Consider the following 25458-nt stretch of genomic DNA (forward strand, 5'->3'; position numbering starts at 1 on the left):
ATAAAATTTCTAAAAGACACTGGGATTTTATTTAGTTATTATGAGATAACTTGAACTTTTATTAAAAATTTTTCCAGCTGTATAGTAAATTGCTTATTTTAGAAATCAGTCTGGCTTGTTTTATGGAAATTATCATCTTAGATATAATGTCTACTATGTGCCAGGTATTGTTGGAGACAATGGAGATATAACAACAAATAAAATCCCTGCTCTTATTAAGTTTATGTTCTATTGGTATTGGTGGGGAAGACACTAAAAAATAAAAATAAATGAGTAAAATATAGTATGTCAGAAGGTGGTAAATGCTATGAAGAAACATCAAACAGGATCAGGAGATAGGGAGTGCTGAGGTGGGAAATTTGCTATTTTGTTGTATAAAATGCTATAAGGCCTCATGGATAAAGTGATATTTGAGCTGACCAGAAGGAAGTGAAGAAGGAAATCATACAGATATCTAGAAGAGCATTCTAGGAAAAGAGATCTCGTGTCCTGATGTAGAGGAGTGAACTTGATGAACTTGAGGAATAGTAGTAAAGAGTTCAGTGTAACCATCTGGTGTGATTTGTGAGGATGTGAAGGATTTAAGCCACTGCAAGAGCTTTGATTTTTACCCCGAGGAAGATGGGAAACCATTGGAGGGTTCTCAGCGAAAAAGTGACATAATCTGACTTTCATTTAAAAAGATTTGCTTTGACTGCTCTGTTGCATATAGACTATATCAAGGAGGTTACTTAGGAGATTTTTGCAGTAATCCAAGTAAAAGATGATGGGGTCTTAGATGAATGAATGAACAACTAAATAAATAGTGGTTGTATGTGATTCTGAGCAAATGTAATGAGAATTAAACCTAGTTAGGTAAATCTTCCCTGAGGAAGATTGAGCTAAGATTTTAAAGAATAATAGGGATAAAATAAAAGGGCTGAGTTTGGGGGAGATGAAGTAAAATATTTTAGTCAAAGGAAAGAGCATATGCAAATATCATGAGGTGGGTGGGTACATGTTGTGTTCCAGGAACTAGCAGATTGCCTGTGAGGCCAGAGCTCAGAGAGCTAACATTTATATGCAAATTATTTGATTTATTTATTTCTCAAAATAGTCTTTGGTAGTTTTTATTGTTTCCATTTTACATTTGAGTAAATTGGAGCTTAGGGAAGTGAAATGTCTTGCCTAGGATCAGATTATTAAGAAATAACAGAACTTGCTTGTTTATTACAGTCCCTCTCTCCATCTCCATTACCACTCCTACCAGAACATAGGTTCAATAGCACAGAAACTTAATTTTGTTTGAAGCTGTAGTCTCAGCAGCTAGAACAGTGCCTGGAACTTGGTAGATGCTCAGTAAATACTTGCTGGATGAATGAATGAGAGAATGAGTTAGATTCAAGTTGCATCTAACTCCAAAGTCCATGTTCTTAACCACATCTTATACACTCAGAAGCAAATTAGAACTATCAGACTGATTCTTAGAGAAGGTTTTGATAAGGGACCAAAGCTTTAGGCCAGTGCAGTTCACGGGGGATGAAGAAAAAACATTACTGAAGGGGAAGTAGAGCTTGGAAGGAATAGACTAAGTGGTTAAAAATAAATTTATAAGAAACTAAGATAGATAGGAAGAGAGGAGAAAAAGAGGCTCTGATTGTAAAGCTGGGTAGCTAACTTCCACAACAGCTTTCACTGCAACCTGGGCCTGAAGTGTTCTTGCTCTGCTATCCCGCAGTTGCACATTGCCTTAACTTAGCCAGTCTGTTTCCTGGGAAACAAACACAGTCAATATGCCCTACATAATTTCTCTCTCTGGTCCCCTTTAATTCTTTCACTCACCAGTCCCCCTCCCCCAAACATTTTTCTTATCAGGTGCTCTCAGATAATTTGTCCCCAGTGTAATATGACCTGTGGGACGCACAGAGTATCTGTTGACTTCTCAGTTCTGAGTTGGTAGTTCAGGTGTGTTAGTTTATACTGTTAGTTTATACTTGTCTATCCACAGATATTTTTCTCTGAAGTGGAACTTTGTATATCTCATGCCTAGGAATTTAGACCTTAATCTTTCTGTTTCTTCACCTCACACTGTCTCATGTTCTTTTACCATTTCAAGCTGTTTATCTTTTCCCTTCTGTTGCAGAGGAAGAAATGTTCCATCTCTTTTCATAAGGTAACATCTCCACTTGAGCTCTTTTACTCCCATCCCTTCGTACCTCTGCTGGAACTTTGGTCTGTTAATTATCCCCATTCTCTCTTGCATTCATAAACTAAATATATACATTTCCTAATTTAGTCTGTCTCTCTCTCCCTATCTGTTCTTTTACACAGAGTTCAAGGTTGAGGTTTTAAATCCTATTTTGTTACTTTCTAGCTTTGGAAACTTGAGCAAGTTATTTGACTTTTTTGAGTCTCAATTTCTTACATTAAAACATCATTTGTCTTTTAACTTTGCAAATTTCTGGTGAGTCAATTATAATAATATATATGAAAACACTTTATAAGCTAGAAAACACCATTCAATTACAAGATGTTATCATTACAACCTATGTACACAAATAATTCAGATCTCTTCTTAATAATTTTCCTCAACTTTGCTAACCCTTGAAATATCCTTTTTCCTCTTACAGTTAAATTTCTTGAAAGAATAGTTTTTGTTTGTTGTCTGTATTTCCTTACTCCTCAATTCATTGGAATCTGGCTTCCATTTAATTCTGGCTAATTCTGTTGAATCCACTGACTTCAAAATTACTAGAGATCGCCCAATTCCATATCCTTTTCTCAGCTCTCATTCTTACTTTCTGTGGCTATTGATACTTTTGACTAAAAATGGCTCAGCACAGTACTTAATGTATAGTAGATATTTAACAAGCTTTTAATAAATAAAAGTATTCTCTTTAGTTTTTTGGGAAGGATCTGTTTTTTCCTTTAGTAAACTAAGTACATGCATTTCCTAATTTAGTCTGTCTCTGCTGTTGATACTCTCTCTTGGAAGTTTGATCTGGTCTAAGGCCTTTCAACTGTACATGAATGAGTCTCACATCTACTTTTCTAGCTTTGTCCTGAGCTTTAGTTTTGACTGTTTAACTTTATATCTTTGCTTGGATCTCCCATTGCCACTTCAAATTCACCAGTTTTACCATCTACTTTCCCTAAATCTATCAGTCTTTTGTATTTTTAACATTGATACCAGCATTTGGTCATCCAAACTTGAAACTACAAATGTGCTGACTCCTTTTTCTTTATATGTCACTACAGTAGTCATTCATTTGTTCATCAAATGTTTATTCATTGTTCGTTACATGTAAAACACCATCCCAGATACTGGGAATACATGAATGAAACAAAAAAGACAAAAATACTTGGTTGTAAGGATCTTATTTCTAATTGTTTTCTTTCATTCATTCATTTACTTAATAAATATTTATTGAGAGTGATGGGATATAGGGTTGTCAGAGAAAGCTTCTCTGAGATGGAAACATTTGATCAGAAACATGAAGGTGAGAGCAAGTCATGCAAATTATTGGGGGAAGAACTTTCAGGCAGAGGAAAAACGGTGCAGAAAGGCCTTTAAGTGAGAGGTACTTGGCTGTTCAAAGAAAAGTTGCTACTAATAGTGTGATTATATCTGAATGAGTGAGTAAAAGGGAAGTTGGAGATAATATTAGAGAGACTGTTGGTGGCCAAATCAAGTAGTGTCCTCTAGACCATGGTGAAGATTCCGGCTTTTATCTAAGTGAAATGGGAAGCCCTTGAAGGTTTTAAGAAGCAAGATGATTTCCACTTTTAAAAGAATCACTCTGCTAGGAGAACAATAAGCTAGAAAAGCAGGTGTGGACGGAGGGATACTAGTTAGGAGGCAGATGAGAAAAAATAATGGCTTGCATTAAAGTGGTAGCGGCAGAAAATGATACATGTGATGAATAAATAGAGTAAAGAGCCTTTCCTGGGTAGATGTAGCCTTCACTGTTAGCATGGCTGGGTAAGTTGGTGGAACTTTTCTTTCTGGGTGCCTTCTCCTTAGCTAGTTAAACCTAGTGCCAGTGTGCATGTAGCATTAGTTGTCATTTGAGACATTGATTGTTTCAATGTGCCTGAGTTTGTTTTAATGGCCCATACCAATAGCAAGGGAAGTGACAAAATATTTGATATTTTTCATATGTGCCTATTTCAATAACTCAGCAATATCTTGAAATGGCCTGGTATGGAGGATGAGGCAAGTCTAGGGACTGCTGCCAAGTCCTGCATAGCAGCAACGTGGAAGTAGTTTAGTCAGTTTCACTAAAAGTTTGAAATCTACTATGTTAGAGGTAGGTGTAGAAGCTGTGTTAATTGCTAGCTTATTTTCCACATGGTTCTGTTTTAATGAAGCATATTTGATGCAGATGGTTGGAAAGTAAGTTGAATAATGTCTAAACTGGTCCTAACTAATTCCCACAGTGCTTCCATTCTGATACTTAACAGTGCCTTTGTAAAGTTCTTCATTCACAGCTTTTTTTTTTTTTTTTTCGGTTAAAATGTGACCAGAGATAACTGAAAACTATTCATTCTTTAAACTTGACCTCTGAAAAGAATAAGAGCAGCCATTTCCCCCCTGATTCCAAGTCAAAACTATACTCCAACTTGGTTTCTATAGTATTATGGGGTTCTCTTCATCATTATGGCTTTCTGAATATATTTAGTTGGGTAAATGGGCATTACAAAGGCTGACATACAAGAACTGATGTGACTTTACCAAATGCTGAAGTTAGTTTTGTTAACATGACAATACTTTGGCCTCTTTGGGGATATGAAATAGAACAGCCTGGAATATTAATAACTATCTCTTGTTTGCATATTCTCTATATCTTATGCAATTAAATTAGAATTGCTAGGTAGATATTAATGTTAGGTTAGAAATGAAATCAAGAATAAATTGTCCAGCAATATTGCAGAAATCTTTTCCTTTCTTCTGTGAGACTAGAGTATCAAAATTGTCATTGTATTTTTCTCAAATCTTTAGAGAGAATTCAGACATGTTATCTTACTTAACAGTGTTATGCTGATTTCCTCTAAGTATTTTATTTTGACGTACTTGGTGCTAAATATGTACATTTGTCTTCATATTTGCCCAAGGATATAGATAATGTTCCTCTTAGATTTGAGGTTGAGCTCTGTAGGGCAAAAAGGGAGACATGGTTCAATGGGTTTGTATCCTTTTTTTTTTTTTTCTCACATTGTCACTAAAATATTCTCTTTATTATCTGAATAGGACATCTGCTGACTAGCCTGACTTTCTTTACCTGATTGTGTGAAAAGTCTTGGTTAAATCTGTTAGGCCTTGGAGGCCCAGGTATCTGCTAAGTGCTTCTAAGCTTGAAAGACACACTGTCCTTGGTCCTTTTTGTCTCTTCCACTTATGGACATCTTTGATAAGTAATTGTGATATAGGTATGGGATAAGCCAAATAATGCAATATTCTGAGCAGTAATTGACCATAAAGATTAATTACCTCTTAATAAGCACTGAACTTTCTCTCATATTTTAGAGAGATTAAAAAATGCAATATAAACATTTTTCATTCAGTTATCTTAATACAAGAAGTCCTAACACTGAAGAGAAGTAGTTTTAAAAAAATAGTTTGTGAGAAATCTTTTAGAGTCACAATCTTGCTTTTATCTACCTCTGCTCCCCAGTTGTCTCTCACTAGAAGAGTTTAACACTAGACTAGACAGTGTTCTGACAAGATGTACTTGAATGTGTTTGGGGAGATGTATTGAACATACCCCTTTGCTACAGAAACAATTCATCTTTAAATGTCAACTTCAATGTTGAAATTTTATGAAAATGGAAAGGAATACACATTTTCACTTATTTTAGACTTCCCTTTGGAAAATGTAGTTTGTTGCTGTTGTCTCAGTTTGGAAGGGTTTACAGAGTTTTCTTCAGATACTCATGGAAAGCAAACACAATCCTGAATTAGACTAGAAAAAAAAGTTAATTCTTTAAAAAAAAATCTGCATAATTGTAGCACATCAGTCTTTTTTTTGAGCCTTTTTTATTGAGTTATAGTCAGTTTACAATATTGTGTCAATTTCTGGTGTACAGCACACTTTTTTAGTCATACATGAATATACATATATTCATTTACATTTTCCTTTTCACCATGAGCTACTACAAGATCTTGAATATATTTCCCTGTGCTATACAGTAGAAACTTGTTTATCTATTCTATATGTGAATGTCAGTATGTACAAATCTCGAACTCGCAGTCTGTCCCTTCCCACCCCACTGCCCCCTGGCAACCACAAGTTTATATTCTATATCTGTGAGTCTTTTTCTGTTCTATATTTAAGTTCATTTGTCTTCTTTTAGCACATCAGTCTTAGTTTTTTTTTTTTTAATCTTTTCTTCAATTTATATTAACCCTGGGGATTTTTATTTTCTTTCTTTCTTCCTTCCTTCCTTCCTTCCTTCCTTCCTTCCTTCCTTCCTTCCTTCTTTCTTTCTTTCCTTTTCTTCTTTCTTTCTTTCCTTCTTTCTTTCTTTCTTTTCTTTCTTTCTTTCTTTCTTTCTTTCTTTCTTTCTTTCTTTCTTTCTTTCTTTCTTTCTTTCTGTCTTTCTTTCTTTCTTTCTTTCTTTCTCATCTCTTCCCTTGTTTGTTTTATTTCAAGCATGGTTTAACTTTTCACTAGAGCAAGCGTCTAAAAAGATCAGAGTAAGAGGAGAATAATTACCTTTGTGACAACTGTCAGTTATTCAACATAGAATATGTTATTTCCCAAGTAATGTTTAAAAACAAAATTGGAGAATTACACTTGAATTTGATTCACCTTGAGAAATCTCAGAAAAAATGTAAAGATCCCATCCTGTCATTTTTTTCTTTAATGTAAAAATGCTTCTGAAACCCAAAGAGAATAGCTCTTTGGAATATTCTTTGACTTTGAACTATGTGGAAAACTTACAAGATTTAGGGGAGCCTTAACTTGAATTAGGCAGATAGTAGTCAGCTATTACAATACTACTGATAGTAAGTATGGGGGAGCTCTGGAGATGAGGTTTAAAATATCAGGTTGCTCCAAACAAGAGTTTAAGGACAAGAAAAATTCAGTTATCCTTGTTTCATCATTATTATATAGATGTTAGATACTTGGGAAGATTTTTCTTTTTCTTTTCATTTCAGAGAAATAATACTCTTAGAGATAAAGCAAAATATTTAGTTAGGCTTTGAGTTATTAGGCTTTAGACATTAATTGGGCTTTACAATTTTTTTATTTTTATAATTTCTCACTGTGGTTTTCAGGTCTTATTCTTGAACTGTGTGTCTCTTCTGGTCTTGATTTTGTTTTCAGAGAAATAGCAGAGCTAAGCTTTTCATTTAATTGTAATAAAATACTGCCCTAAAGAACAACAAAATATGATTTTTTTTACTGGTTTATATAGAAAAGCATATAACTGTAATAATATTTTAACTATAGTTTGTATAGACCATACTCATTTAAACTCTATGCAAATCTTTGTTACTTCAGGGCAAATAAGCTACAGAACCATAATGTGTGGTGTAGTGAGCACACACCATAAATTTGATAATCATACTTGTGAATTCATCATATTTTATATAGAAGATTTCTGTAGCATCATGAATAGTAATGTGCAAATGATGTGAAAAAAATGTTGCCACACTCTTTAATGTTTAGTGATTTTAGTGCTACTGTATTATTTCATTCTGTGCCAAGTTACATTGATTGAAAAGTGAAGATATTAAAATAGCAGAAATTTTACATTGGTTTTAATGTGTGGAGTTTCTGTAATTCCCCACCAATCTGGAATACTAATATAAATACTCCTTTTGTGGGGTGGCAGGAAACATGCTGCCCAGACTGCACATGTTACCCTGCTAGGCCTGCCTCTACTGTCTAGAGAAATAGGAGTGGGAGGCCGTCTTAAGTGAAAGTGAAAAAAGGCATTTGTTTAGCTGCATGGCAACACAAATATTTCACTTAGTGCGGACTGACAATGTATCTCATTATGTGAGCGGGTGCCAGCTTGTAAAGAATTTCTGTTTAACTTTCCATATTAGTTAAAGGTGCCTGTGCTTAACTGTTTGAAGCCTGGCATTCAGGTCCCCTTCTTCCCTAAACCACAATGCACACTTTTTGTCTACCAGTGTTTGTTTGTTTGTTTTGAATCCCAAAGTAATAAAAGAGAGAGAGCCAAGGATATCTGATCCACTGAATGCTATTAGGAAAATGTGGGAAAGCCTGCCAGATTGAAGTTGGTCTCAGGCTAGACATTTATCACTTCTTCCCATTTCTCTTATTTCTGATGCACTTTTCTTAAGGCTAATTGTTATATTCTGTCTTGACAATAGAAATATTTGGTGACATTTGTTTTAAGTTGATGGTTAACCTTGTGATGCTACCATTGGCTGAGCAGCAGTCCCATGTTGTCTAGATAATAATTCTTGATCTTAAATTCTCCAGTCTCCTCTTACAGTGCATTTGGATCCTAGGCTATTTTTGCTTCTTACTTTGTTAGAAAGCAGAGGAAAGTAAATTAACCATAACTACCATATCACTTGTTTAGAATAATTTATTTTATGGATTTTGATTTGAAGGAGGTAGAGTAGTACTTCCTACTTCAGGAGTATTTGAGATCAAGTCGCTTTGTTCTCACTGGCATGATCCCTACCTTGTGGTCATAGTTTCAGTAACTTTATGGGATATGGTGGTTATAAGAGGAGGGCAAAATACATTTTTAGATGTCTGTGACTGTAATATAAAAATGAAAAATTCTCAGCATTCACAAGCATAGAATGATGTGCAAGAAGTAACTGGATGAATATTCCAGGAAATACACTTTTTTTTTTCATAATTTCATCACACTTTTTAAAGCTGTGGCATCAGAAATTTCAGTTTGTTTAGAGAATGTTTCAAGATGTTTTACCCAGTGAGAGAATGCTTGTTACAGAATAAGCTAAGAGAAATAATTTATAATGGACAAAGTATTTAAAAATTATATAAACCAAGAGAGTTAAAAGTAGAGATCACTTTGAATTAAAAATTGAAAACACATTCAAATTGTTGGCAATTCCTTTGTACTAGTATCTGCATAAGGTTTAGGGGTTGTACTTTGTGGGTATACTTACATTACATCTATTTTATAAAAATGGTTGTGGAATTTAACTTTTTAAAAATAAGAAATACATTCAAATATGAGAATTAGAAGTGAATTCTAAAATGGATTCGTCGTCTTATTTTTTTTTTTTCCAAATTAAGTTGCTGGAAAATTGTAGTAAAATCTTTTCCTCCTCTTTCTTCCCTCTGTTGAATTTTGATTCTTATCCTATTCCACCTTTCTCTATATTTAGTGTAGAGTTTGGGCCTCTTGAAGAAGAGAATTCTTTTAAATTCCCCAAACTGTGGCATCATCTGTTAGACTAAAGCCTGAACTGGCTGGGGATTGTAAATATCTGCCAAGGATCTCTCTGACCTCTTTACCACTTACTACCCCATAGTAGTAGTGGATTTTTGCTGAATTAGTCACATTCTAGCCCTGTGTCTGGGCCTTTCAGATAGGAAATACAATATGCCATTGGTTGAGGGGATGGGCAAGGGACAGGGATGTGCCAGAAAGCAGTGTAGTTATAGTTTGGATGGAACCCAAAGTAAATATTTTGCCATTAGCTTTCTCATAAATTAGATAGTCATAGTTAGCCTCAAAGGGCCAATATATAGATTTTTTTAAGGCTTGTTTGGATTTTTTAGTTCTGCATCTTATTGCTTAGTTCCTTCTCATCAAAAGCAGCTTACTTCCTCTCCTCAAGCAGAGTAACAACTCATCTTTCCCAGCAAATCTTGCTTTAGGGTAGGTGAATTGGTCCAGTATCAAGGGCACAAATATGAGACATCAAATTTACATAAGTAGTTCTGACCTTTCATTCTGTGGTTCATTGTGAGAAGTAGAAGGCATTGTTTCCATTAACATCTTTGTCTCCATGTTTCCCACCCTGCCCATCCAATTACTAGCTCAGATTTAGGGTACTTGTTAGTGGCTCTATGGAACACTATTGTGATGTTCTGCCATAAATTCCATAGCCCCCAAAGTGGAAAGAAATACCTCTGGTTCCTTGTCACTTACAGTGCTTGGCAGAAAGTTAGTAAGCATCTAATAAAGATTTGTTGAATAAGTAATTGAGTGGATGAGTGAGAATATAGAAACTTTAACAAGAGTGGTATAAATTTGTTGAAAGATGCAAATGGGAATGTTTAGTGTTGTGGACACTTGAAGCTCACATTTTGGGTCTAACTGGTAATATATTGAAATGAGGAGTCCTTAATTTGAAAAATTTTGGACATAATATTTCTTTTTCAGCTGGTCCAAATTAGCCATCAGTTGTTTCCAAAAATTGTCAGATAGCATTCAGGTTTCAAAATTTGATATTTTGGAAGGCAGTGAGATCCTCTAAAATGTCATACTTGGAAAACTGCCTAGGATTCAGAATAAATAAATTTTATAGTACCAGAGAGACTAGAAGACATCTTGGAAAATTCTGTACCTATCTGTAGTTTTATACTTCCTTTGCTAAAGAATATTGCTAGAAGCATGAGGCTGACTAGTGGGAAAGGTTGGCATATTAGTCTATAGGAAGCTTGGTAAGAGTCTCTTTTTCTGGACATGCATTTTCTTTCTATTAAAGTCTGATTATGAATTACTAGTCTGCACTTGGTCCTAAATGTGAAGGTGGGTTTTTCAAGCTGACTACACTATGCACGACAGATTGTCTCCAGTTCTACTTTAACCAGCTATAGTGCTAATGACTTATGGAGGAAGCTTTGTGATCATGTTCATTGCATGGAGAGGTAGGCTAGTAGAGTGAGTGTGTGTTCTTTAAATGGCTACATAGTGGTAAAAATCCATTGGGAAGTCATATGTGCTAAACTTTATGCTGAATATTTAAAAAAACGGACTATCCCAGAATCCCATTAGTATTCCTCAAGGCTTTGCTTTTTTAACCCAGGAATTTATATTGTCAGGAGACATTTTTTCGTAGGTTCTCTTTACTATTATTTTGCTCAATGCCATGCCATTTATACTGCCAGATAATCTTGAGGTCTGTTAGTATCCCTCATGATCAGTCATTTATTCTGCCTGTGTAGTTAACGGTGTATTTGTGCAAATGGTATATATTTTATTTGCTGGCCACAAGGTAACAAAGGCCTAATTGTTTTTTATTGTGAGGAGATACAGATTTTACCTGCCAAATTAAGAATGCAATTTACAAGTCTAGCCTCTCAAACATTAAAACATACTTCCTATTATGTGTGAAGGCTTACTCCATATTTTATTGCTCACCTGCTAAAATATAAATAATAAAAAATGGAGCATGTATCTTGGGTATCTTTGGCTTATAATGCCAGATACAGATAATATATGAAGAATCCCATTCTTTTTACATTTTGAATATGATAACTGCCAAAATATCCTAGCATGCATTATTTATAACTCTCAAAATCTTTTAATCTTAATAATACAATGTTTTAAAAAAGGTAGGATATTAAAATAGCTTGTATGAATAGGATATCTTCATCTAAAATTATCTGGATACTTTTGAACTGATTGGTATAGAAGCAATTTTTACTTTTCTGATACATTTCATGCCATTCCCTCTATGTGAAATATTTCTCACAAACATATTTACTTATAGAATTTCTATCCATCTTTCAAGGCCCAGCTTATATAATCTTCTCTGATCTCACTTCATTTAAGTTCCCATAGTATTTTGTATTTCTTTTTATACTTTTCACTATTTGTCTTTTTAATAGTTTCTGTGGACATTCTTTAGTTTCTGATAAAAAGTTTTTTTTTAAGGTCAAGGATATTAAATCAAATCCATCTTAAATAACTTTCATGATCATATAGTACCAACTATTCAGTAAGCACCTCAGTATGTAATTATGGAGTAATTAAAAATTTAAAAAATCTTCACACTCCTAGTCCTTTCATAATTTACCAAATGTATATTGCTCTTCTTGTATTTAACTTCTCTTATATGTGGTGATTGCTTTTACTGTTTCCATGTTATCCTGGGAGTTAGAGAAGAAGTAGTTTCTTGAATTTGTAGATGAGTTAAATAAAACATTAAAAAAAAAGTGAAGCTAGTTATTGACCCTTAGCAAAATCTGGAGCTTGTGATGGTGGGACAGGGAGAAATTGACATATTCTAACCATTACTGCTCATGTTCCTTCTATCCCCACTCTGGAGTGGGGGCTATGCCATGTCTCTTTGTACTGGCTCTGGCACAGTTGTTTCTCATAGTCAGTCATCTAAACATATGCGTAAAATGACTGTGTGAATGAATTTGACATCAATGACTATTGCTAAGAGATGCCTTAGCCACTGTTACCTTTAATGGCTTTCCACTCTCTGGGCTTTCTTTGCATTTATGCTCTCCTTCCATTTTCTGATATAAAATCTTTCTTTCAAGAAAATTTTTGATGATCACATTGAACCCGAGATACAAATGGCTAATAATAGTTTAACATGTTCTTTTGTTGCATATGCATTTAAAAATGTTTATGTCTTTTCAAATAAAAATCAAGATAAATAAGTTATATGGGACCTTCATTCAAAATAAAGGTATTGATTTCCTTGACCTTATAGAGAAACATGTTTATACCTGAGCTCCAAAGCAGTGTTTGTAGTGCTTGGGGACCCATGAATAGAAATTTCTAGAAAAAGTAGCTCAAGATAGGCCTCTATAAATATTTGCTAGTGTTCTGAGGATTTAAACTTAACAAGAGCTAATAGAAAGAGTACTTTTGGATAGCTTTCTCTGAAGTGAGAGAATGGAACTAAAGTTGTTGAAAGAAAAATCCTTTTGTTCTCTCTTGCCTTAAGAATGGCTAGATTCATAATTTTAGTACCTCTTTTGGGACTACTAGAAACAATTCAAAGAAACCTTTGCTGTGCAACTACTATTACAATGAAGAGTTTGCAATTGTTTTTTTTTTTTTCCCCTGAAATTGCTTCACTATAATAATTATTGGAAAAAGAAAAGAACTGCCATTATTTTTCCAAGTCATAGGGAGTGGGCATTCCATAAGCTTGGCCACAGTGATTTGTTCAGAAATAAACATGGTATTCAAGCCAGGCCAGTGAGACTTAATCCTGGAATCTTTGCTGCAATTACTGAGAAAGAAGTATAGTCTTTTTGCTGTGATTGCTAACCTGGTGTTGTGTATAGTCGTTTTTGCCCCTGAAGGGGGAGAACCTGCATGAGAGATGAAGAGAGATCACCTCCTAATTACATCATCTTCACACTGAGTCCAGCTGTGTCAGAAGCCAGGACTATTCAGTTATGTTCTTTTTAGTTATGTTGAGCCAATAAATTATTTTTGGATAAAACTACTTCGAGTTGGTTTTTATCACTTACAACTTGAAGTATTCTAACAAATGTAACCAGAATTGCACAACTGACGCACAACTCATACGGTGGATAGATATATGTGATTTGGAGATATATTTTGATATCCACTGAGTCATCCAGTATGTACAATTTATTTATTCCACTTTAACTTCCATGAGTGTGAATGAGTATGGATTATGTGATGAAAGTCATTACTGTTTAAGCAAGAATAGTTTGAACTGAAATAATTTTAGTATTGTCAAAGAATAAAGTGCAAATAAAGTGATATAACTAGATAAATTCCAGACTTTTTTGTTTTGAAAATAGAATGAGTTTATGGATTTTTTATAGGTTAAAAATGCAGTTTTCCTTTTTTCCTAAATAAAAGAAGTTGAAATTTGTCTGTATTTTAAATATTCACTTGTCTATTGCAGTTTGATATTGTCGTTAGATACACAATGTGGGCAGGAATCAGAGAGAGTACTTTATTTACCTAAGCTTTGAAGAAATATCCTCTCCTTGTGACATTTTTGTATATTAGTCCTATTCATTAATTCTACTGAAGATCAACTTTAATGGTTTTACTTTAAATTAGAGATCTTCTCCCTAGTATGGAAAACACAAAACAGAAATGGATATTATAGTACAAATTTTGCTGTTTTCTTAGAAAAAATAATCTGAATTTGGAAGAAAATTTATTCTCCATATATAGTTATGCAAATTCTACTTGACTTTGGTAAGTCATATTTAAATGGGCAATGTTTTTAATTTATATTTGTTACATGGCTTTTTAGGAGGTATCCATTTTATCTTTCACATTGTTTGAAATATGTATGTAAGGACTAGGTTGATATTTAATCATCTCTTTTAAAAACATTCTGGACCACTTTATATTAAGATTTTATTGCTTAGAAAAATTAAAAAAAAACCTCCAACATTAAAATAGATACTAGGTCTCCTTTTTTCCCCTTTTATTCAAGGATGTATATTTGCAATCAAATTTGGTCTTTTTACTTGGAAAACCTTTAAGTGCCAAGGTTTTAAGTAGGCACTTTTTTTCCCTAATTCTTATAGGGTATAGATGTGTCCCTCAGATCTGAAAGTGTCAGATCTAAGTCCCTTGGGTACTGATATTCTCATTAGGAAACTATCACATTTAGAAGTTCGGGTGCTAACTAGTTCATGAGAGTAAGGCCTTCATAGAACCATTTTAAGATCAAACCAACTTTTCAGAAGCCTTAACCTTTAAGAGTGCATGCAGACAATAGCACATTTGGAATGGCATGCACATTTAGTTATATGGGTGGAATTTCTCAGAGGTAGTGGATTTTGAAGTTTTATTATCTATCATTACGTAGGATTTCACCTTGACCTCCAAGTTTGCAGACCAGACGAAATAAAATTTAAAATGGATAAAATTCCTAAGGAAGGACCTGTTTCTAATAGTCATTCCTTTTTTCTTACTATAACCTTTCTATGTGGTGATCATTCTTTCTTTTTAGTCACTTACTGACTATATAATAACTTCCCCTACCCAAACCTGCTCACAGGATAGTATTCTGTAGTGGTCACATATATTTTCATTATTATTATTTTTGTTAAATTAAAAAAATCACATTTATACTAAAACAATAAGGAAAAAAGTTCTCACACAATTTCACAATTTGTCGTTTTTATTTTTACTTGCTTATTTTCAGTTCTTATCCGTATTAAGAAATAATTTAACTTAACTGTAATCAGAGCGTAGATTCATTGTATGTTGTTTTTCATTTAATGTTATATAATCAACTATTTTCCATCACAAAGAGCTTGTCATGACCCATACAGACACTTGGAGAATCCCTAGTGTGTCTTACCTTCTTTGAGTAAGAGCTGCCATTTGGGCCTTGTTTTAGATAGTCTTCTTCCTGGTGTTGAGATACTGCATTCACAATTAGCCTGAAACGCTTACTAAGGGAAGATATAGTTTCTTTTGTGGGAATGCATCCTAACATCTTAACAGTAACTATTAAGTTTTCTGTAGTTTTTTTTCTGCATCTCTTGCAGCTGTTGAGATGTTCATAGAATTTTTTTTGAGCACCTACTGTGTATCAGGTACTGGGTGTTCAAAGATCATGTTCTTAAGGAGTTCGAGCTTTTCTTTTTCATTCTTGTTCTCTAAGGCCCTTTCTTTTCCTGATACCCAGGTGCTTTTGTTTCTCTTTCTTTTTGCCTCTCTGTCAAAGCAAAGAGACTTTTAAAGGAACTTTTGAGTTAAACTCAAGCTGCTTCTGTTGAGAAGAATTAATACAGCTCCCTGAACTGGGGCCTATTGTTTGTTTAGAACTCAGTGTTAATGAGGGCACAATGCTTGTCTTGATTCTTATATGGACCTATTAGCTTTGCTCTGTTCCATGGCCTTGGATCACTGCTGTAATGATTGATACTTGCTGAAGACCAGGTGAGAAGATTTGGTTGATCAAAACATTAGAAAATCAGCGCAGATTGCATTCTTTGCCAGGTATCATCCTTGTTTATAAAAGGCAAACCATGATTTAGGGCATTACTTTTTAACAAAATTATTATTGAAATAAGTTGTAAAGGAATGTGGAAAAGTAAAGGAGACTTAAAAAACATTTTATTATGCTGTTTTTTTTTTCTGTTCTTCATTCATTGGTTAATTCTAAGGATAGTTTTCTCTGTGTCATTTAGTTTCCTTTTTAATATCTTTGGATGCAAGATTGAGTTTGCTGGCCTTTCTTTCTTGTTCTTTGGGTGTTAGTGCCAGCTTTGGCAGCCTTCATTGTCAGTGCTGGCTCAAATGAAGGAATGGCTGAAGGCTCCTTTTGGAGACCCACTTCACTGGTTATTTTAATTGCTCACAGAGATAATTGTTGAGTGGTTCTATATAGAATAGTATTTCCCTTGCCATGGGGGTTAGGAATTCTGCCCAGTAACCATTCCTACACCTGATGGACGAGTGTTTCTGAGTGGAAAGACTGGTAGCTGGTTCTAGGTATCTCCCTAGAACTGTGTGTAGGGCCCCTGCCAGATTAACTCTGGGAAATTTGTGCAACCATCATGAATACTTTCCTCATTGATCTTTTGCCTCAGTATGGTCAAAAACAGAGAATCTGCAGAGTTTAAAATTAGCTTCTTAATTATCTTATTCTAGGACACACTCTGTCATATAGATCTGTGAGACCAAAGATTTTCTTTGCTTTCTTTTTTCACAGAGATAGTAGAAAAACAATAGAGATATGAGTGATAAGAGACTGGCTTAAAGAAAAAAAAGCTTTTTTTTTTTTTTAAACACTGGTATTATGGCTGTCTGCTGTGATGAAGGACTATGATATTCTGTGGAATGGAGCTATCTATACTTCTGATATACAGTGATGAAGAAAATTCTAGATCCAGCATCCATGAGGTATTTCCTTAAATTTAGCTGCTTCTCTGGGTGGAAGTGAGGCTTCTGAGATACAGAGTTTTGTAGTTTTGGAACCTTTAATTGAGGGATAACTGAGTCACAACAAGTTAGTAAACAAAAATAAATGGTGAACTTGTAAAGGTCATATTTTAAAATAGCTTTATATTTGTAGTTTTAAAATTGGAAATCAATGGAAATAGGTATGATTGTTTGTTACTGTTTTTTAGAGAGTTTTTGTCACTCTTTGAAATATAAATGGTATCAATTTTGCATAGCCGTCTAGAGTACATTCATTAAAATGGCACAAAACAGAAATTTCTACTTATGAACTTTGGGAATCATCAAAATGACCTTGACTTCTTTGCTAAGATTGGTTACTTTGAAGGTCCCAATTCTTTTTCATCCTTCCTTTGTATCATAACTTTTGCCATGAAATTTCAGAGTGCCCTTGCACTCTGGATGGGGCGTTCTGTCTTACCTCTGCCTCTGGGATCCATCATTTAACTTGCTTTGGCTAATGGGATGTTAACAAATGTGACACAAATAGAGGCTTGTAAAAGCATTTGTGCATTTTTGTTCAAACTCTTGCCCTTTTCTGTCACCACGAGAAGGACAAGCCTGGGCTAGTCTGCTGGAGAATGAGGCATCCTATGGAGGAGAGTCGAATTACTCTAGTTGTCCTATCCATAGCCATCCTAGATCAGCCAAAATCCAGCCAGCTACAAGACACTGTTGGTGAGCTCAGCTAAAACCAGAAGAAATGCCCAGCTGACCTCCAAACACATGATTTAAATAAATGATTATTGTTTTAAGCCCCTGAGTTTTGGGGTGGTTAAATGTGCAGCATTCTTGTGGCCACAGATAACTGAAACAACCTCAGGTAACCTCTTTTTAAACCTAACGCTGGCAGATGTCACAGATGATCCTGAGTGATTTCTTGTTGTTCCAAATACAGTATTTATTTCACATTGATTAATTTCAAGAAATTCCTCGATTCATTCACTCAGTGGTGCTTGGGTGAAACTTGATTTAAAGTGGAGTATGTTTTTTGTGGATTAATTTTAGGAACTCTGGAGATAACTCCCCACTCAGTCTATATATTCAGCTAAAATATGTTAGCCTTACAGGGCACAAAACCATTCAGTCCGTAAAGAGAGAGAAGGCAGAAAATGTAAGTTGTGCAAGTAATTGAGTTAAATTCATATGGTAAGAAGCACAAATTCCAATATATCCTTTGCAAGAGCAAATTTTGACTAGGAAGGGGTGACAGTGAGTGGAGGCAGTAAAACAGAGGGGAAGAATGAGGCTCGGAAAAAGGAAGCTGGATTATCTTTGGGCCATTTAAAGATGGCATAGTGTAAAAATGAATGTTGTAATTGAAGGCTGAGCTTTAAAATCTTAACTTTGTTTGTACTGTTCAAGTCCAACATATTAGAGGAAGGAAAAGATTGGATGAAAAGAGCCAAGAGGTAGTTTTGTTAGAAGCATAGTGCTTTAATTCTTTCTTTGTGTTTTGAAGTCAAATGACTGTCTTTTCTACTTTCAGACTCTCTATATAGTATTGCTATTTCTTTCACTTTCTTTTGTGGTAGAAAGAAGTCTGCTTTTTAGTGAGTATATAGAAAGTAGCTGGCTGAGAATCAGTCCCCTGGACAGAGGCAGGGCATTACTGAACACATCTTATCAGTTATGGCTCTGCATCAACTGGACCTGTACTCAGAGAAGGGGTACTGCTGGATGGGGGAACCTGTACTTGGTTAATTCATCATGTTACTTGGAAAGGTCCTTATTTTGCACAGCAGTGTGGTCACCTGGCGGTAGGTCATTAGCATTTTAGTCTTCTTTTCTGCACAACAATGCACAACATGCTAATTAGAGGATTCTGAAAGCTAAGTAACCTGTTTTAAAATCAGACATTTTAATTTGCAGCTTTAATGGCTGTTTTTATAATAACTGGCTTTATTGGGGGTAAAAGCACTTCTCATGTTCCACTAGCAAGGCAGAGTATAACAGAAGCTGACAAAATTAAAAACCTCATAATGCGACCTTTGCCTGGGATAAAAGGCTGTTTCATAACAATTTCCTTTTGTTCTTTGTTTAAGCCATTACTCTAAAAGGAGCCTCCGATTAATCTAAGTAAATGCATCATTACAGTACTAATCCATGTCCTTCTGTCAGTGTCTGTTTTAATTAAATAAGAAATGCTAGCAGAAAGATATCACGCACAAAGCTGTGATTGGAGAAAGCAGCACTGGTTGATCAGGGAAAGATTAAAAAGGGACTTTACTGTTTTGTCCATTTGCATAGCTCCAGATGCCACAGTGTTTCAGGTTGAAAGAAAACTTACAAAAGAGTTTAACACATTTCACTCTTATAGATTTAAAATAATGGGATTTACCAATGAAATTCTAATCATCCAATTTATCACACATTAGACATTCCAGAGCAAGGAGCAGACAGCTTGGGGTGTGTCTTTAAAACCTTTTATGCAATATTGTGTTGTATCTGTGAAAACATACCTGCTCAATTTGCATGTGTTTCTTCTTATTTTGGGTGATATTGATGGTGAAATCTGGTTGTGGATATATAATGTGACTCCCCCCTCCTTTTTTATAGTATCTTGCAACTTCTAGCTTAGTTACTTTTTAAAAAATGGTTTTCTATTGATAATGTGTTAAGAATTTAGATGCCTAATTGGTTGTTAACAATGAAAAGTACATTTAATAAATGCTTGTAAAATGAATGTATCTAGTTGGTATTGCTGCATTGATACACAGAAACTCTTAGCAGTGGAGTTGCAGAATTCCCGTGGTGAGGGCTTTCTCCATATACGGGCCATTATTTGATGTAATGAAAAGAGAAAGTGTGCAACAGTGAGATTGTTAATTAATTTAGCCTAACAAGATGAAGATAAATGAAGCAAAGCACAGATTGAATGAAGCAAGAGGTCTTATTTACAATTTAATACATTTTTATATAATGCAGATTTCACTTGATAAAAAACAGACATCATCCCAAATACCTAGTAACAAAAAGGTACACTCCCTCCTACCACAACTCAGCACTAAAATCCTGTCCTGACTTTACAGAAAACATGTACTGTGGCTCCATATAGAAGACACTTCTACAGTGTGTAAATAGCGCTTTTCTCCTGCTAAGAATCCTGCAGTAGTTAACCTTTAACTTCAGTATTTTATTATTCTTGCTATAGACTGATGATGACCATGAGAATAATTATCTGGAAACCTTCAGATTTCTTCTTCTGCATGCTGTCCTGAGACATCTTACATCAGTTATTTAATAATTATTTAATTTTAATCCTCTTTTTACTAAAGGAAAGAAGCTCAAAAGTGAGAAAAAAAGAGCTGTGAGCCTTTTTACATGTGCTTGAATCTGTAGCAATTGTGCAGAATTCTTAAATTAGCATTATTTTTAAAAGTCTCTCTTTCAGAGATTAATGAGCTTTACCCAGTATTTGACCTTTTATCATTCTTGCTTTCTGCTCAGAAGTACTTCCTTCCTTCCTACAGTAGCTAGAAAAGACTCTCTTATCTTATGTTACTGTAGGCAGTGGTAACAGGGCTTTCTACAAATGGTGTTATTATGGTCACTATGTTTTTATCTCAGGGGTCACGAACAAATCCATGCAACTGCTTCTAAGGATTTCAATAAATAGGACTTTTTATCCAGACAATCGCCTTTTATGTTACTTTTAAACAAAACTACTAGTCCATCAAGAGTTTCAAAAGAAAACAATTCTACAGAGTGCCGGTATGGTCGCACAGACCAATCATCATGGCACCCATTCTCCAGTCCTTTATTTTTCAAGTCCACAACAATAGGTTGTTGATTCAATGGACAAGACCAGAACAATTAAGTTCTCTGTTTAGCAGCAGTGCAGCATTTTAATGCCCTTCTCTAATAATGGTCTCATTATTGTTATTCTAAGACGGGGCCTCAGGAGGAGGAATATTTGCTGGAGGTACGTCATTATTTTGCAAATTTCGATTAGCTCATCATGTTGTCTGTAGTGTGAAAATCGTAGCTAATTAGGGCAGCCAGTTAGACTACCAGCTTTTGAGCTTATGAGTTAAAAGGTAGCATACTTGATAGGCCAGTGATGTGAAAAAGGTGGTAAAAAGGAGGATTAGAGCAGTTGCCTTAGTAACTCCAACTTCCATCTGTGAGGGAACAATGGACTTGTGTTTCTCCCCCACCTTGGTGTAAAAATTGGTTTTGTTTTGAAAGGACAGAGTTCTTTTTATGACAATCTGGAATTCAGCCCAACTGAGTGTAGTTTTAGTTGTTAGGAGAGACCATTGGGGATAGGAAAGATGAAAGGTCATGGTGAGCTTCAAGGACATGAAAGGTTGTTGTCTCACGTAACAATGGTAGATTGTTCCCCCTCCCCCCCTAATATTTCTAGCCTGCCCCTAAGTCAGGTGGTGGAACAAATACCTACAGTTTAGTCAGGTGAAACAGGAAAGGGTGGGGGAAGGAAAGGAGAAAAATGGGGTAAGAGAGAGTTTGTACTTTGTTAAAAAAAAATAAAAGGGTAACTTCAATTTGTTTTTATTAAACGAAGTGATATTTCTTTGTCACTGTCGTTGAGATTCCAGTGTTCTTTGGGTGGTTTGCCTCTGTGGGCCATCACATCTCTGGGAAGCTCTCCAATGTGTTAGGAAATGTGATTTAAGCTTTCTTCCTGAACTCCCAGGAGGACCAGTGATGTGATACTTAACAATAAATTTAGTTGTTGTAGCTTTCTCACATTATTGGTGTTCTTAAAAGGTTTTCTTTCAAATGCACACTGGATAAAATGAATGATAAATATGAAAGAAATTTGTTTCACCACTCTATGGGGTTTTATCATAAATTCTATGACTTCCATCATAGAAAGTTTACAGGATACTGTTTAGATGTTGCTGCAATAGCAACACACATTTTTCTTTCTGTACATGGGAAAATGCTAGTAATTTTAAGAGCTATTGGGGGTTTTGTATTATAGAGGAGGTGATAGAACAGGATTGAATATGGTGTTATTTCTTAAAATTCCTCAAAACCAAATCACTCTCTCTGGATTTGAAATACTTTTATTTCAGCAAAATGAGTGACTTATTTTTCTTCTGTATCAATATTAAAATATTTGGTTGTGGTTGTTTGTGTGCGTGTGTGTGTATGTGCATTGTGTATATGTGTGTATATGTTTTTAGAATCAGCGAGAATATAGGAATACTATCTTTTTAAAGAAAAAGATCATCTTTTGATGATCAAAGGAAACTTCATATTTCTTCTTCTCTATTGTTCCCAAACAACCTTTGTGTAATTGAAGCTGGACTTGGTCCAGGGGGTTAGGGAGATTTTCAAATTCTCTTTTAATCCCAGGTCTTTGTTTTCTTACTTTTTCTAGCCAACTCTTCTTATTGCTGTAGGCTTTCTTTTTCTGGGAAGTTGTGTTCATTTAATTTATTGTAGGTACTTCATGGACTTGAATAATAATATTATGGAACTCTAGAGCTTACTTTTGAGATCATCTAGTCCAGTTCTTGTATTTGAAAAATAAGAACAGTGAGACAAAAATGCTGAAATGACTTACCCAAGGTAACTCTAGTTAGAGGTAGACAAATAGATGCCACTTACTAAGGAAGAATGAAGACACATTATAAATACACGTCTAACTACTGATCATTTTAGTGGTAGAAGGGAGATGAAATAAAGCTAACATGTGGTGGTGGTGGTGGGGATTGGGATTCAGATCAGATTTTTTGTATAACTCTTAAAGCTCCATTTTAAATAAATTAAACTTTTTTTTTTATTGACAACCTCCCTCCCCTGCAAAAAAACCAAACCAAAACAAAAAACAAACAAAAAACCAAACAAACAGCATAACTGGGGAGACTAGCATAGCATTCAATATATGTAAACTTTCTTGATCCAGGCACTGTGTAAAATACTTTCATACACATTATTATAACTTAGAATTTAAATACTTTTTTTCCAGTGTGATAAATTAGTGAACTCTTCTGTTCCTTAGTTTTTGCAACTGTAGAAAGGGACCTGATGTTATTCAACTTTATAAGATGTTGTGAGATATAAGAACTAGTATATGATTGAAAAATGCAGTATACATTTGACAGAATATTATGTGTAAATTTGTGCTTTATCCAAAGAAATAGCCCAAGGCAAATATGAACCATAATATTTAGATCTGTATAAATAACATTTTATTTTTGGATAGTTCAGAACATATTTAGAAAGTTTGGATTATATTTAAACATAAAATAATCTGTTATTTCACCTTATTATTTTATAATAAAAATGTATTCTCTAGAAACATTTTGGTATGTTTCATTTCAGTCTTTTATCTATGTGTGTATGAGAAGAAAGAACATGTCTAGCTTGTTTACTGCCCTCTCTCCAGTACCCAGAACAGTACGTGGCTCATAGTAGGTACTTGAAAAATGATTTTTGAGCAAATGGAAAAAAGGGCAAAAATTGCATCATACTGTAGATACAGTTTTAAACTTAAGAAATAGTTTTATTGGACCTTTTCACATCTTTGAAAATAGCATTTTAATCGACTATATCATATACCATCATATGGATGTACTGCAATTTGTTTTACCATTAAATTATTGATTCCCAACTTTTCACTATTATGATGTGAAAGTCAATTTATGAGGATATCTTCCACTTATTATTAAAGTGGTAAAATTTAAAAATTAATGGAAAAAAACATTTATGACCATAGAACCCTGCCAAACCCTATCACCTTCTTCAGGTCTTAGCTTAGATGTCATCTTCTCAGTTGAGGTCTACCTTGACCACTCTATTTTAAAATTGTAACCCTTCAGACATTCCTGATTTCCCTAATGTAAATCTGTTTCTGTTGCCTTAATCAACTCTCAACATACAATGTAATTTGCATGTCTGTTAAATTTATTTACCATTTCCCCCTTGTATATCCCAGGATATAAGCTCTAGATATGGAGAATTTTTGACTGTTTTTGTCACTTATATTCCTTGGTGTCTTGAACAATGCCTAAAATGCACCTAGTAAGTGCTCAACAATATTTGTTGAATGCATTTATTAAAACTTAAAAAGATGGGAATGTCTATTTTTTAAGTCAAGAATCAATCCTTTTTTTCTTTTTCTTTTTTCACATAGGCAACTCTAGTAAACCAATTTGTACACTGGCCAAGGACTTCTGTTTCCCTCAATGTTTATATGTACACATTATCCAGTTAAGTCATGGCACTTGACTGAATCTTGCATAGGCCATATTGGATACAGTCTGAATGTCTTGCAACATATGCTAAAGCTTTTGTCACTTGAAGTCACTCTGAACACTAACTTTGGGGAGATAGTTCTGGATGACAGACGTAAACGGTGTAACTCCCAGTGATCCTTTTCCTTGTCTAAAAGTCTTTTGAGTAAGACTCAAAGTATGGTTCCAATCTGGGCAAACTCAGGTTAACTTGATTTACTATATTTTGGAATGATTTTACCTTATTTTGCTCCTAACTGATGTTGGTCTTATTCTTGAATTTTTTTTAGGAAAGACATTTCACAAACTCCTGTTTATTTCTTTCACTGTGTATAGTTTGTATTTTTCTTTAAAAATAATATAAAACAATCACCACTTTATATCCTTTGTAGATAAATGTTAATTATAATCTTTATATAATAGCAATTTATGTAGCTACAATAATCCCTAATATTTATATGGTCTTTATAGTTTCAAAGCTCTTTAATAAATGTGATCTCTTTTAATTATCAAAATAATCTTAGATTTATAGGGCATGGTTTATTATGCCCAGTTTAGGGACCAAGGCACAGAAAAGTTAGAGACTTAATCTAGATCATAAATCTAGGAAGTGGTAGAGAGGCCACTAGAATCCAAGTCTTTTTTTTTTTTAACATTTTTTTTTTATTGAGTTATAGTCATTTTATAATGTTTCAAATTCCAGTGTAAGCACAATTTTTCAGTTATACATGAACATACATTCATTGTCACATTCTCTTTCTCTGTGAACCACCACAAGATCCTGTATATATTTCCCTGTGCTATACAGTGCAATCTTGTTTATCTATTCTACATTTTGAAATCCCTGTCTGTCCCTTCCCACCCCCCTGTCTCCCTGGTAGCCACAAGTTTGTATTCTATGTCTATGAGTCTGTTTCTGTTTTGTATTTATGTTTTTTGTTTTTAGATTCTGCATATGAGTGATATCATATGGTATTTTTCTTTCTCTTTCTGGCTTACTTCACTTAGAATGACATTCTCCAGGAACATCCATGTTGCTGCAAATGGCATTATGTTGTCAGTTTTTATGGCTGAATAGTATTCCATTGTATAAATATACCACCTCTTCTTTATCCAGTCATCTGTTGATGGACATTTAGGCTGTCTCCATGTCTTGGCTATTGTAAATAGTGCTGCTATGAACATTGGGATGCAGGTGTCATTTTGAAGTAGGGTTCCTTCTGGATATATGCCCAGGAGCGGGATTCCTGGGTCATATGGTAAGTCTATTCCTAGTCTTTTGAGGAATCTCCATACTGTTTTCCACAGTGGCTGCACCAAACTGCATTCCCACCAGCAGTGTAGGAGGGTGCCTTTTCTCCACAGCCTCTCCAGCATTTGTCATTTGTGGACTTTTGAATGATGGCAATTCTCAAGT

The 25458-nt window shown here is 34.6% G+C and overlaps 1 protein-coding gene across 11 annotated transcripts in view; it reads left to right on the forward strand.

The window, feature by feature from the left end:
- Positions 1-25458, forward strand: part of SOX6 (SRY-box transcription factor 6) — a 556391-nt gene that overhangs the window by 142990 nt on the left and 387943 nt on the right. The gene's annotated exons all lie outside the window — the stretch shown is intronic.

Source organism: Camelus ferus, chromosome 10, assembly GCF_009834535.1.
Source record: "Camelus ferus isolate YT-003-E chromosome 10, BCGSAC_Cfer_1.0, whole genome shotgun sequence".
Classification (NCBI taxonomy): domain Eukaryota; kingdom Metazoa; phylum Chordata; class Mammalia; order Artiodactyla; family Camelidae; genus Camelus; species Camelus ferus.